Source organism: Anomalospiza imberbis, chromosome 2 (genome assembly GCF_031753505.1).
Source record: "Anomalospiza imberbis isolate Cuckoo-Finch-1a 21T00152 chromosome 2, ASM3175350v1, whole genome shotgun sequence".
Classification (NCBI taxonomy): Eukaryota; Metazoa; Chordata; class Aves; order Passeriformes; family Viduidae; genus Anomalospiza; species Anomalospiza imberbis.
Window position 1 is genome coordinate 58,743,817 of NC_089682.1, and position 16,225 is coordinate 58,760,041.

The 16,225-nt window shown below is 36.6% G+C and overlaps 1 protein-coding gene across 8 annotated transcripts in view; it reads right to left on the reverse strand.

Moving 5' to 3' along the window:
- SGCG (sarcoglycan gamma) overlaps positions 1-16,225 on the reverse strand; it is a 104,572-nt gene that overhangs the window by 3,413 nt on the left and 84,934 nt on the right. The gene's annotated exons all lie outside the window — the stretch shown is intronic.

Consider the following 16,225-nt stretch of genomic DNA (forward strand, 5'->3'; position numbering starts at 1 on the left):
TGTGTGTGTTGTTTAACTAGATGACATCTGAAACTTTAAAACTGTTAATTTGAAATAAAAATTATACAGGGAGTTGCAAACCCTGCAGTGCCACAAGATGGCAGGAAGGCACTGTATTATCTGAGTCATCACCTCGTCAGATCAGCTGTGCAGGAATAATGATTTTTATTTTTCAAAGAGATAAGGCTTTGTTTCTTCAGAATTTTGGTATAATTTCCATGCTAAGTAGAAGGGATAGAAGTACTAATTAAAAATCATGAGAAGGAAAGAAAAAGCCCAATCCTAGCAACTGGCTAGTGATTATGTTGCTTCTTTTGACCATTACCTAGAACCGCTTCATCTGCAGGATCAGAATTGATACCTATTAGGTTTGTATCATGAATATTCACTCACCCTTCCTGATGACACCAGCCAACACTAAACAGGTGAATATGAAGGCTGCAGAGACAACTGGTGCTCCCTGCTTACATGTGCTGGCTCTCCTATTCTCTGGACACATACCAAAGAACGTGGGTTGCATCCACACTGCAGAACACAGACACACTTGTTCCCAAGCCTGCATGTTCTCACCCACTGCATTTTCTAGAAATGCAGAGGGTTGTGTGTGTGTGCATGCACTCCCAGCAGATGCTGTGCTGGCTCCACGGGTGCTCCACAGCTGCCAGTCTGGGCGAGTGGAAGCTGTGCCCAAGCAGGTCCTTTACTGGGAATTGTGTAGTGAGTCCAGACTCTGACAGCCAATCATTGGCAGGAATTAGCTGTCTAATTTACTGAGACTCAAGTCTTCATTTTCTTTTTGTTTTCCTGTTACTTCATTAGAACCAGAATATAAAAGAAGACAGTTTGTGCTTGTAAGAAAATTTAGTTGTATCTTTGAGTTTTGAAGAAGCTAAATCCAGCTGATAACTTAAAACCTAAATCCATGATATCTAAGCACAGTCACTGAAACTTCATTTTTTATCCTCAAATCTGAAAATAGCTCAAGCAATATTGGCTTATCACTGCTGGCCAGAGTTAGAAGAAGATTATATCTTCTCTGATCTTGAAAGGTCCCTTCCAACCCAAACCATTCTACGACTTTACATTTCTATGATCTGCCTCTCCCTGACATCTCCTGGGTTCATTGCCTTCAATTAGTTTAAACTGATTTGACTGAAAAATAAATAAAATACTAATAATAGATAAATGCATCATGGCCCCATATTGAGACCATATCCACAAAATAAGTTGATGCTTCATTCCATGAATCTGAGATAGCACAAACTTCTGTCATGAGCATGCTGTGTACCAGGTCATGAGAACAAGTTCTGAATCAGACAACCAATATAGTATTAGTAATCTTTATTAAGCGGTGTTTGGAATTTAACAACTTTTGTATGAATTTTTGTTTTAGATCTCGAAATTTATACCTCTATGAAATAGAAAATCAGTTTATCCCTGAAAAATTTATTAATTTTTTAATAAATGTGGGAGGTCTGCTTCATTAATGTGGGAGGTCTGCTTCATGGGAATATTTTTCAGTGCACATTTGTATGCATTATATACTGAAAAATTTAAAAAGTTTCTATTTTCAATCTTTTAAATTTAATGTATTTTCATAAATTAGTGTCAAAGTAGTTAAACATAACTTTGCCATAGTTTCCCTTAACAAAAAGCTTTAAACTCTGAAATACCTCATGTTCTTCTGTAAAGTATTTCACCTACATAAGCAAACTATATGTAGGCATAAATTTTTATTTTTAAACTCCATTAAATATCACAAGACAGCAGACTGGGACAAACTTCTGAGAGTATATCAGACCTGGAGTTTAAAAAGCAATCAAACATGAGAGAAATGTTTCATACTTTCTGCAAAAAATTAATGCTGGCACAAAGCCTACAGACTTCGGAAGCACTTAGATTTATGATATGACATACACATAATTTAAATTACATTGCAGAATTACATTTGCTATATTAATCACAAACCTAAATTTCTGCTGTTTATACAGGTCCTATTTCTAGATTAACTTAGCCTGGATTTGCCTAATTAAGCATGTCATTGAACTTCCTGACAATACAAACTGTTGTGAATCAGTGATGTGAACTGTAATATGTGATTCTAGCAAAAGCAAGAGTCAATAACACTAATGATGCATTTCTTTGTACAGTATTCAAAGGTTTGGTGTCTGAAGTCCAGATGAACTCAAAGGAAAATGGGCACCTAGTGTAGAAACAGCCTAAGTTGAACCTTGACTTTGAATATCCCTTCTCAGTCCCCACATTGATGCGCATCTTTCAGGTGTCCTGGCAAAACAAGAACAGTTTGTTTGCAAAAGATGGAGGGTGCTTGGAGAGTAAGAGGGAAGAAATTAATTGTCTTAGAGTTTTTGGTCACTTTATAATATTTGAATTTGTGCATTAGAATGATGAGGGAATATATTGATACCAGTCACTTTATTTTTTTTTGAACTTACAGACACATTACATTTAAGAGGATGAAGTGAATGATCTTTACCATCTAGGGGAATTAATCTATGTAATGTGCTGTCCTAAATGTGATATCTGTCACAGCCTCTATCTCACTTGGCAAGACGGATTCTGTACTTATGAGTAGCTTCTGGATACTGCAGTAGCTGCCAGGGTCAATTAGCAAGGGGTGTGGTGCAAGAGAAATTGATCTGGGCAGCACAACATTTGATGCCAAGGACCTGACAGCCCATTATATGTGTTCTGAGGAGAACTCTGGACTAGCTGTTGCTAACTGGATGCCCAGAAAGGTTAGAGCACATTAGGTGTTCTCCAAGAGATCACAGATTTCAGATTAGTTTAACACAAATGTCATCCTGTCCATGTACCCCAAACAGTTCCACAATGAAAAATCAAGATGTGGAGAGCTCAGGCCATTGGGAAATTTCCCTCCAAAGCATGTTTCTAATTTGAATTAAGACACTCAAGTAGACATACTCACAGATTGTAAGGCAATGCAAGCCACACTTGCAGAATAGTTACCTTGTCTTGCTCCCCTTCACTCTCAACCCTGCAGCCTCAGAAACTGCATATGATAGCCAGGGAAGGGTGAGGGAATAGGTGGTCCCTGGTAATATGTTATAGCTGTCATTTGCTGGATATTGGTTCTCCATAGTCCATTGCAACTAAAGCAATTGATTACAGCAAAGATAATATTTACTTTTTGGTAAGTGTTCCAGGAGTCAACTATACTGTCTTGTCTGGCAGCCAAAAAAATTTGGTGCTGAATTATGCTAAATAATTAATGAAGGACTGTGTGAAAAAAATATTCTGAGGGAACTTCAGAACACCAGCATCCAGGCTCTGAATCTGAAACTATCCCAGCAACTGAAAGGCTTGGAGATCTCCCTTCTCCTATAAACATGTTGCTAACTCATGGAGATATCAGATCACTAGAAATTGCTCAGTTGGCTGTTAGGGAGGATGTGAGGACAGGGACAGCCTGCAGCAGTTCTTGTAAAGAAGCAGATAATACTGCCTGTGCATGCTGCAGGAATATTGATCTATTTTTTCATCCTGGTCTGGCAGGAGTCAGAAGAATACCTTACAGATCTTTTAAGTACCACAAGGTTTTAGAAAGCTAGTTCTAGCATTGAAGACAGAGTACCACAAGTTTCCTACAGCACTTTGGAATTGTTTGACCCTTAGAGCTGGACAGAGGAACCAGCTCGTTCTTGGGTAATTATTTACCCTTTCCTTCTGACCCCTTTTTGACCTTTCCAGCACAGGAATCATCATCTGTCCTGAATTCAATGGGAAGAGAATTCCGTGGTATGACCTTGGACAGAAGTTGCCCATCTGTATGCATTCTGTGCATTCTTCCCATCACCTATCTAAGGAAGATCAGGATGACTGTAACTGGACTGAACACGTCCAGGATCAAGACTACCTCTAATATTGTAGTGCACCCAGCAACTGTGCATCCCTGGAAGTGTCCAAGGTCAGGTTAGACAGGGCCTTGAGCAACCTAGTCTAGTGGAAGGTATACCTGCTCATGACAGGGCGTTGGAACTAGATGACCTTTAAGGACCCTTGCAACCGAAACCATTCTATTATTCTATAATCAAAACATCTTTCTCACATCAGCAGGTAAGGAAGACACCCTCATACACCTTTGGCGTGCAAAAAGAAATCCTGCCATGAACACCTACCCCAGAATTCATCTGACTTTGTAAAGGTTAAAGGGGAACAGAAATTAAATTATGATAATTAAATGATAAATTATTATAATAATTTTTATTAAAAAATGACGAGAGGTCATGGAGCAAAGGATGAACAGAAAAGGCAAGAAATGGAGAGGAAAAAAACTCATGAGAGAAAATAGGGAAAAAGGAAAATCTTTAACCCGTCAAGGAACGAATGTTTTGAAAGGCAAAAAAGCAACCTAGAGGATTCTGCGGGCTTAATTGGCCTCAGTTCTCTGTAGATGTCTGCTTTGATCCCTGCTTTTTGAATGCACGTTAACCTTTAAAAGGCAATAGGAGTATATTGACTTTTTGATTAGTCTGAAAGCAGTCTAATTCCCCAGCCATGCAGCTAGACATTGTAAGAGAGTAAACCATAGGCAGAGCATGCACTAGTCACAGAGCAAAAAGAGATTGTCAGCATTTATTTATGGTGCAGTACACGCAATTTCAAAACATATCCTTTCTTTATGAGGAATCTGGATTCCTGCTGACATGAGCTGAGCAAAACTGGGCTGGAGTTCTAGAGGTGGAGAGTGAGCAGCAGGCATGGAGTAATGCCTGCTGCCAATCCCCACCCATATTCACTTATCTCCCAGCAGCTTGCTGTTTTTAGGTCAGGTGAGTGGGGAGGGAAATCAGGATGTAGCAAGAAGAACATGATTACCCAAACTTGAGCATCTTGGTGTTCTGCCTTGTGGGTTTGGGTTGCTTGCCAGAAGGTCCAAAGGCAAATAAGGACAAAAGAACAGGACTGAGATCTAAATCTAGATATTAGCCTCATTTCTGTATTTTGCAGAAGCATTTTCTTTGGAACAGCTCCTAAATATACATCTCCTTGCAAAGAGAAAATATGAGTTTCACAGCATATTCCATCAACTGTGTCTATCTTAAGGACACGGAAGTATCAGTATTCAGCAGTAAACTCTGATAGCTCTTACTGAATGTCAAAGAATAGAAAATACTAATGACTCATTAAATCTTCTTCCCTGGTCAGTTTCTGCATAATGAAAATATAGCAGTTACTTAGTCAAGCCTTAGCACAAAATTCTGATTTGACATAACTTCTATAAATCTTTCAAATGCTGACTAATTTTTCTTTCTAAAATGTCCCATTTTGCATCACACCTATTGAATTCCTTCATTTAGAGGTGGAATAATCGCTTCCCACCCAGATGATATTGTCTTCCATATTGCCTTTGTTCACTTCGATATTCCAAGTCTGAACTTCACTGACTTAAACTAAATGAAACATAATGTGAAAAATTGACTGAAAAACTGCATTCATTTTTCCCTGTCAAGCCCATTAGTTGGTCAATGGTTATAATCTATCTCCCAGTTTTTGTAGCTTAGTTCAAAAAAATCATTTTCCAAGGACTGTTACCTCTGGGAGTTGCATGAACTAGGACGCATATTCTGTTTCAGTAAGATCAATGTCAATATCTACAGCTCCTATACACTGAACACTAAGTTAATTTATTATTTATCCCACAATAAAATGTAATATGCAAACCAGTATATTTTTAATGAATCAAAATTTTACAGCAGTTATCTCAAGATTAAAATAAAGAATATTTAATAATTTTCTGCCAAGTGAATCTGGCTCTTCCATTTGCAGAAAAAATTACAGCAAAACTTAAGGGTAGCATGAGATACATCTTAATATTAAAGCTGTGCTTTCAACTTAACCATGCCAAAATTATTAACTCAAATAAAGTTTTTGTGACAGTAATAAAAAAAGATCACCAGTCTCTTGTTAAAATAGAGAAAAGTTGTCTGATAACACTGTAAGAAAACACATAGGGAACAAGTGAATTCGGAGAAACATACTATGAACATATCTGTTTAGAGGCAAGTGTATGTACACAGGAACTCCATTAGAGAAAAAATATTTTGCTGGAATAAAAGCAGCTGTTCATAAATCACCTCATTTTTACAGGAATTCTGAAGCTTTTTAAACAAAATCTTAAGTGACCCTATGTTGTAACTTAAAGACTATAAAATGATGCAATCATTTCAATCAGATGCATATTAGAGCACATGATAATCAGATGCAAATTAGAGCAATCTGTTCTAATTTGTTTTAAAAGTAACCTTTTTTTCTTGATTCTTCTATTTATTGCTCAAATACATTAATGAAAATGTAATTTTGGAAGGTCCATCATTTTTGCCTCCAATCACTTGGGCAAATCTCAAAATGTGCTGTGCTTTGCTGACAGCTTGTAACACCTCTGAAAATAGACAGAAATGTACCTTGTAATGCACTGAAACATCCCAAATACTTTCATAACAGCAGAACTACCCTGAAATAACTACACAATGCTGTAGTAGGCTCTGCTTTTCCTGGTAGTCTTCTTTCCCCGGACAATCATATTCATGCACATAGACAGTCAGTCCTAACGTGTGAGACACAAGCAAGTCATTACTAACAGCAGTACAGGACTTCTGTATGACATGTCTAATAATGCTGCAGGATCCTTTCTTTCATATTTATTAGACTCCCCTCCCAGAGGTCTCTGTTGGTAAGGCCTGGAAGCAGTTCATTACTCAACCATTTCAGGACACTCATATCTGGAGGGTAAAAAAAAACCTCACTGAACCACTTTCATATTTCCTTTTCTTCTGACTCTTGGGAAGGAGTTTTCATCATACACAACACAACTGGGCTTACTGAGCTTGGCTGGGATGAAGGGGAGTGACAGTGAAATGATAAAATCAAGTAATGGAGAAACCAAGAAATCAGATCACAAATACTCACTAAGCTCAAATAAGCAACCTACAGGGAATGTATTTTCTAAAGCTAAAACAATCTTGTAATGACCTTTTGGAATATTGAACCATAGCAGTAATGGATCTTAGACTCTATGCTTTTTACTTTAAAAAATCATTCCATGATAATAAACTCATAATTAATCAGATTCTATTGTAATTTTAGTTTTCTGTAGATAAATTAATCCATTTATCCTTATTCATGCCTATATTTAAATAATTTTATCCACACACTTAATACTAGCTTATAGCTCCAAGATCTTGGATTTCGAGTCATGTCTGTTACGTGCCCTAGTGCTGCATCAGTGTCTAACTTTTACATGTTCCAACATTAGAGATGCAGGACCCAGGAAACCAGCCTGGATTGTGTTCCTCTAATGATGTCTGTGCTAAGGACTATGACAGAAAAGCACTAACAATATGAGGGTTTCATACTCTTGTTGTGCTTCAGGCTGTGAGCAATCTGATGACCTCACATTAGAAGAAAAGGGAGATTGTGCTATTTTTCTGATAAATATTTGAATGTTCATGAGCTTTAAGAAATAAGTCAGTTACAGGAGGACATTGGAGATGAGTGTGCAATGTGGGAGAGAAAACCAGAAAAATGTATAAAACAAGAATTACAGGAGCCAAGGGAAGAACTCTAAGAGATAATAAATATAAATGTATATACATGGGATGCACAATTATCAAGATTGGTATAAAAAAGAAATCTGAATTTGATGCAGAAGATATAGAGATGGTTTTGAAGGAAGAAGAGATTCAGAAACTTGATAGCAAGGAAAACAGACTGTATTTGAAATTCTCTAAGTCTTTAGTGAGTATAAGACAACCATGGATTTTTACCAGCTAAGAAAGGATACTTCTTTTAGGTAAATATGATGGCGTCATGACTTTCCTGAAAAGAAAAAGTCATAGCATTCCAAGCTAATTATTAGCTTGGGAGGACTCATTACCTCATGCCTGATATCAAACAAGAACCAGTAACTGGCAGCCAGTTCTAATCCTAGTCACATGGTTATAATAAACTATGATTAGCAATTTAGATGAATTTATGAAACACTAGGTGCCAAGTGGAAAGCCTTTATTCTGCAATTTGAACATTTCCCAACATAGTTCCTCGTTTCTCATGATGAATTAATTTCCTCAGACCTTAATCAAGCATGGTGTAGCTGGCAAGTGCACAATTCCTAAAGAAATGCCACTGATCCCCCATTCATCCTTCAAAATTAATAGAAAGAAAGAACTAGTGCTAGAGCATAAATATTCTTCTCTGTTTTAGATATCTCTGTAAAATGCCCTCACAATACCTGTTGCCTTCTACCAAAGGTGATGAGATGCAGTACAGGTATCTGCACCTAGATGTCCATATGAATTGAATCAACTCCACTTGAACATCTGCCCAAACAGTTGTAAACCCCTGTGGCCATTCTGCAGGAATATTAGTTTCTGTGTGGGTGACTTGAGGGAGGATCCCTTTCCACTTCAGTAAATGAATGAATGAATGAATGAATGAATGAATGAATGATTGATTTTGCTTGCAGAGAGAGGAGCATTCTAAACCTGTATGGACATGTGAGATGCTTCTGCTTATTCTGGGCACACAGAGCTCCTCTAGCTTTGGACTTAGTTGCATGAATGCAGCCTAAATATGTAAGGGATGAATGGTAACCAGGAGTATGTGTTGAACCATCAGCTAAATCACATACATGAACAATGGAGAAATCATTTAGAATCAGCAAAAATGTTGGGCACATGCAGATGAAGGGGTTTTTGCATGTTTTCACTTTTTAGCCCTACTCCATATGAATAGGAAGCACAGTTGATTTTAAATAAATAAATCTAGTGGGCTTTAAAGCTCATTGTGGCTTCTGCTGAAAAGGATCAAGAATAATGATCAAAGACAGAAGACCAAGGCACTGCATTCTTTTTGGGTGCCATTCTTAAATATTGGGAGAATCTGCTGCTCTTGAAGGTGTCAGCTGGTGTTTTCTTCAGCATACTTTAATTTAAATAAAAAATTCCTAGTTTTATTTCTTGAAATAACTAAATATTGAAATAACTATTCTTGAAATAACTAAAATTTATAGTTTTATTTCTTGAAATAGCCTGTGTTCCAAGTTAGTTCTGTATTTATGTTGTAAATCTGAAATGCGTGGCAGCAGATGATTCCAGTAAAGCTCAGTTATGAGATTCTGGATTCAAGGGAATTGTTCAGCATAAGCACAGCAGGCACTAACACTGCTTATGGCTTAGGGGGGATCTCTATGCACAAGCACAATTACAAAGCCAGATTTGAATAACAGATGTTTCCAGCTCCCATGGTTTTGGTTAACAGAATTTTTTTTTTATGTAAGCCACAGAAAAGAAGTGTTTAAAGTTCTAGGACAAATGAATTTATGTGTTCTCTTAAAAAAAGAATACAACAGATCCCAGTTTAAATGGCACTTTGAAAAGACTCTAAAAGCAATTTAATACAACATTTATAACGTATTCCAAAACATAGAGATATGATTATTGCAGTGTACTTATTTGTTTACTAGTTCTCCCTCATTTTTAAATATTGAGGTGTTTTTTCCTGTTTGCCCACTGTCACTCAATACAGAGTTGCTGAAGGAATGAAGACTAAAGATAAGACTAAGATATGACTAAAATAGAAGCCTCTCTCAAGACTGACAGTTGTGATGAAGAGTGCTAAGAGCTAATTCAAAAAAGGTCTCTGTGATGACCTCAATTTTATGATGTACTGACTCTCCAGGTAATTAAGAATGACCAAGGCCCCAGTGAATGTGATTAAATCCGGCACATCACAGATGTTTCCAGCATAGCTATGTTTTTCAAATTACTTTAATAATATTATAAAATAACGTCTTGTGTTATAAAATTTTAATCTCATATAATAACAGCACTTGCATCATTGTTGTAAAATATTGGGTTAGCATTTTCCTTATGAGTAGTTTCATAAAATTACCTTCCAGGTTGAAATTTGCCATGCCTTTCTTTTATATGTATCTCAAGCAATTTTTTATTTAATATGCTGAAACGTAGCAAGATTTCAAGTAACTGGAGTTCTTCAGCACATGCTGTTCAGTGTCCATGTTCTCCATGAAAACAAACACTCAAGTGAAGAGGCTTTGCTGAAAAGCAGGTCATACCCCTTCCTTCTTGTGATTGTTAGTACAGTGGCTGAATGTGCCACACTGTCATCAGATTCCTCACAAGTGAAGTATCACAAGTGTGCAGAGTCTGAGAGAGAGGGGAAAGAGTGAGTAGTGATGGTGTACATGTGCAACACATCTTGGAAAAGCTACTCTTGGCAGGAAACGCTCCTTTTTCTTTTTCCAGTATTTGCCACACCCGCATCCTTATAGTGGGTATCTCCTGTTTCCTGCCTCCTCCTCAGTTCTCTTGATATATGTGCAGATATGTATATAGGTGAAAGATAATGTAAGGCATGATCTGCTCAACTAAGTATTACAGCTTGGATCAGTGACAGCACAATCAGGCTTACAAACAGGGCTCCAGGTGGTTACCTGCAAGGTGGTGTCTAAAACTGACAATCTCTAACAAAGTTTTCATAGTGGCTTGTGCTCTGGTGGAATATGCTGTTACCACTGATGACAAGTTCACTTTAGCAAACTCGCTGAGCAGTCTGACATTGTCAGGGACCCAGCTCAACAGGTGCATTCATCATTACAGCTATGCTCTTTGTGTTACTGACACAAGCAGCCATGGAAAATACTTAAATGACTGCCCCATTAAGCAGCAGAAACAACCTGTATTGGTTTTAATGTGTTAAGTGACAACCCTGAAAAATTGAGGCTTTAGGAAAAACATCAGCCACATGACTGGAGCAAGTGAAAGTCAATTATGACAGTGCTTGAAAAGTTCTTTTCACTTTAGGTTCAACATTTACAGGTAAAATCACTGCTTACAAGACAGTCAGATGTGATGTAATACACAAGACTTTGCTGAAAGAGTTTCTTTAAAATATCCAAGTCATGCTTCTGAAGAGATGATCAACATGATGCCCTGTACTGTCCAATCCTTCTAAACTATGCCTTTTTACACATTTGAGTCCATCAGATGAATGAAAATAAATTCTTTAAAGCTTCCAAATGACATCTTTTATGGTGTTAACCTGATTATGAAAAGTATATGAATGTAAATTTATATCTAGCAAATTAAGGCCAGGGCTCATAAAATTACACTGCAGTAGAAATATCTCACTAGTCAGGGAGCAGAGGTGCCTTGCAAACACTGAATCATAACCTTAGTCTTGCTTTCCTTTATATTATTCATTCTCTTCTGACTGACTGGGCTTTTGATTTACATAATGAATGCAAATCAAAATGACTGTACTTCAATTGGTTAGATGGCATTTTTAGGCAATTAGCATGTAAGCATTAGTATTACAAATATGATTAAACAATTATTTGGCAAACGTTTTTCCCCTGGTTGGCTTCTATTAATTTCTCTAGATTTCCTTCATAATTCTTTCTCATACAGCCATAAAACCCCACAAATGCAGTTTCCAGCTTTCTCTCTATCTTATTACACAGTTTAACCATAGCAAATACTTCAAGTGCAAAAGGAAAAAATAATATCAATGGGGAGTGGAAAGGATAAAAATAAGACTTCAGAAAGAATCTGAGAGAAGTAGAAACTGCAACTCCATCAGTAGAGTAACTGGATGCCACAGAACAGATGGAAAATTAAAGGATATATGTCAATTATGAATATATAGACAGGAAAAAGTCTACCATTAATACAGTAATCTACACCAACCAGATACCTAGAAATCATACAATTGGCCTTCAAATTATCAATATTCTGTAACATGTCAGTCACATATCAGTAAATATATATTTTTATCCTTTTAAGTGTTGGACAGATATTTCACTTAAATATAAAAACAATGCTTCTTAAATTACACATTTGAAGTTTTATTTAATACAAATATTAAACATTTGTTTAGAATACATCCATTTCCCTGGGGAATACTGAAATCTTTCCAGTATATACCCATAAATCATTAAATATACCCATATTCTGGTAACATATATATCTCTATAAATTTATAATCATACTCAGACAAAAGTTGACTCTCTGGAACAGTGATATCATTCCTGCTATAGAGCTTTCCAAAATCAAGAATAGTGAAATTATGTGAATCATTCTGAACTTGGATGTAAACCCTCAGTTAAAAGATAGTCTGAATACCACAAGCTGAGTGTACTAAAAGTGATTTCCCACAGGATTTTTGCTCAGAAGACACAGTTGTTGGCACTCAGACAGCCATACATGGCAAATATGAGAACAAAGAGAGTACTAATTCGTAAGCGTTATATTCATTATTCATAGTATACAGTTAGTTGATAAATGGAAAAGTGCCACATTTGTAAGCACATTTTTGTAAGTTTGGGAAATGCAAATGCTCAGCTCAGAAACATTGTTTTGAGATTTAAAGAGTTTTGCTGATCCACTGTTTTCCCTTAGAAAACCACAAGCCATGTAGACCACAAGAAGCGAACGGTATCAAAATGACAAAACAATGTATGAACTCCATGTTATTCAAGGATACAAAATTTAGGAGGGATACAGGAATAGGCTAAATAATATTCTAAGCTCTCGTAAGTTATCAGAAAAATATATTAGCATCAGACTGGAAAAATGTCTAAACTTAGACCCCAGTTTTCACAGAGGACGTTATTTGATAACAGGGGATATAAAAAGGTATGTGTGCTGTCATGAAACTCTGGATAACATCAGAAGAGGCTTCTTCCAGTGCTTAACACAGAACCTGGGGAAAAGATGGCTTTTAGGGAACTGTTATAAATGTCTCTGTCTACATCATCTAGTTCCAGTAGTTGCTGTTACAGATTTTTGACCTACATTTTGGGTCACAAAGTATGTGTCTGAACATGATCTTTCCCAATTCTGTTTAAATTCAGGTTTTTCTGGGAAGCAAGACACCTGTTTTCCATTAAATCTTTGCTGTGATCCAGTTATAGGTATCAGCTAAATAAATTCTTGGGAAGCCCCAGGAGACCTGACTGAGGCATGTTCTCAAGGTGCCAAACACATAAAGCCCAAGACAGAAAAGGCTACAAAATAGCTTGGCAGGAATAAAGAGCTGGATCTTGGCAATCACTGACATACTTCTGTTCTCACTTATGACAATTAGCCGTTTTCAGCCAGGTGCCTCCTCAATGGTATTTGTCTGGGAAGGATATTTCCTGTATATATCCAACCCTGGGGACTCTCAACATGTCTTTGAGATGTCTGTTGGACACTTCTTAGATGTATGGCCCATTTTTAGGTGTCCAACTGGTCCTAAAGTTTTAACAAATTTTGTAAATGAAAATGATGTATCTTATTTAGACATAAGAAGTCCATTAAAAGAATTCAAAATTAGACAATGTTATTTTAAACTTAGGAAAGCTACAATCTTGAAATGTAGATGTTGTTGTTTTAATTCTTCCTACCAGTTGGAAGCAAGTTCAAGCACGTTTCCTTTTTTGATGAGTGAGTCAAAAATTTGATCTTTTAGACTGAAAAGGACTCTGTAATTTTCCTTCAAATTACAAATGAAAAGACAGTTACCGACCGCAGTATAATTGCATTGCTCTGTCACAATAAGTTAGCTATAAAAAGACACATTCTAACACACATATCTCTTTGTTTCCAAGAAAGCAGTCTATCTTGAAATTCGGCATTTGGACAAGAAAGCCAGCAGAATGTGTAATTCAGAGGCCATTTGTGTCAGCTTTATTTGAATCCTGCTCTAAATCTGAATGACAGAGAAAGAATGTGGCCCTCGTTCATATGACACGAGCTGAAAAATTATGAGCATTAACAGCTTTCCAATCAGCTCCTTGAAACCTGCAACTCCATTTGTAGTGGATGGAATTTCTCAAAACACTATTCCCCACATTTAATGCTGCGGACCATGGCATTTTATAACACATTCACCCAGCATATCATATCCACATGGTACAGCACAACCACTGAAGGAAAAATAAAGGAAAAATAGCAGAAGATTAATAGATGGTGAAAGTGTGGAGATAAGGCTGAAGGCAACCAAATATGTTATATTAGCTATAACTCTGTGCTCACTAACCTAATATGGAAAGGAAGCATTTTCAAATCTAAAATAAGAAAGTCATACTTAAAATTGCATTTTACATTTTCATACTGAAGTGCTTTTCAGTGGGTAGGTACCTGTATTTAACTGTGTGGAACGAAACAGAATATTTATGAAGCATTACAAAATATAAATTTTTTGGTAAATTTGTCTGAACTCCTTCACAACAGAATGCATGAATTTTGCTTATGCTGACATTTAAGATTACCCTTGAAAGTAACCTTTTTCCAGCTTGACAAAAGGCTCTGCCTACATCTTCACTTACCATCTGCACTGTAAACCAGTGCATTTCCTTCTTAAACCTTCCCAGAATCCCTTCATGAACAAATGAAATCACTGCCATCTCTGCTTTCAAACTTGACACTGATTATGACAGAAAAAGAAAATAAATTAATGGACTGAGGCATCATGATCTGCTCTGGGTAGAGGCCTACAGGAGAGAAAAGAGGGATGTTTTACGAGGGCATGTAGTGATAGAACAAGGAGGAAAGATTCAGATTAGATATTGAGAAAAAATTCTTTGCTGTGAGGATAGTAGGGCACTGGAACAGGATGCCCAGAGAAGCTGTGGATGGTGGAGCTGGCCAAGGCCAGGCTGGGTGGGATTCTGAGCAGCCTGGTCTGGTGGGAGGTGCCCATGGCAGGAAGGGTTGGACCTTCATGACCTTTATGGTCCCTTCCAGCCCAAGCTCTTCTATGCTGGCACAAGTGAGTGGTGTATCCATTGCACAGCCTCATGCCCAGAGAACCAGTTTTCTTAGGGTTAAGCTAACTCAGTTTCTAGCACAGGTGTTTAGCAGCTCTGGATTCATGTCAAAAGCAGTCCCAAGTGTGTCAGTGGCCATGTTGCTAGTACCCTGACAACACAGTAATTACCACCAAATTTCTGTTAATTGTAGAGAAGTCTGTACTTCCCACTATTTTAGGTTAATTGAAGACAAAACTGAGTGGGTTTTTATGTATTACATTTGAGCTCTGCTAACAAATAGCAACATTCTAGATCAAAATGCGTGTTTATAGTTGACATGGTAAAAGTCACTAAGGAGATAAACTGTGACGTAAACTCATTCATAGAGGAGAACTTTAGGAACACTTTGAATTGTTGTTAAACAAAAGTGCACATAAGAACTTGAAATGTAACAGTGCATACAATGTAGAATAAAACTATATTAACCCCGTTAAAGTATTAATTGATTATGCATTTAAAGCAATGTAACAACCACAGAAAATAACGGATACATATCCAATCAAAATTTGCAGAGAGCTTCTTGATTTTGCAATTAAGAAATTTGTTTTCCTACTTCACTGAAGTCGAGATAATCACAGAAAATGTCAAATTTACAACATAATGAACCTGCTCCCTAAAAACCAATGTACACTTTTAATGCAGAATATTGGTCAAAGTCTCTCACATCCAAATTCTACCATAACAGAAGAAACACATTTTTGAAAGTGAACATCAGTATGTTAAAAATAATGCCTTGAGCTCATACTGTCTTCACATGCAAGCACAATGTAAAGTAAATCTTAAATATAAATGAGAAAATCAAAATAATTATCTTAACAATCTCTTTCTCATTTGTCATCCTCAATTTGAAAATTCAATGAGCAAGATACAGGCTGTGTTTTTGAAAGCTTTCATCAGCCTCCACTACTCTTTAGTAGTTATCCCTATTGGAGAGGAAAACTAAAAAGAGAAATTATGACAAAAAAGTAGCAAACTGCCAAGGTATGAAAGGACAGAAAATACAATCATTAAAGAGATCCTCTTTCATTTAAAATCTTTCTTTGAACTGGCATATAAAATGGAAGATAACATGTTCATGAAGAGAATATAATTTGAGTTTATTACCTCATCATAACCAGCATATTATAAACTAATTTGGGATACTCAAAATTAAATAGAATAATGCACAAAGAAATGCTGAATTGAGAAGCTCTGAAACATATGAAGTACTTAATAGTGATTTTCTCAGCCCAAATTGCTTTTTAGTAATTTTTAATGATTTTTCTTGATTTCACTTCTTTTCTTTTTACCATCTTCTCTGAGGCTGCCCCAACCAATTTTTAATTCTCTTCATACATTAGAGCTTCATACATTTCCAAACTTTTTTTC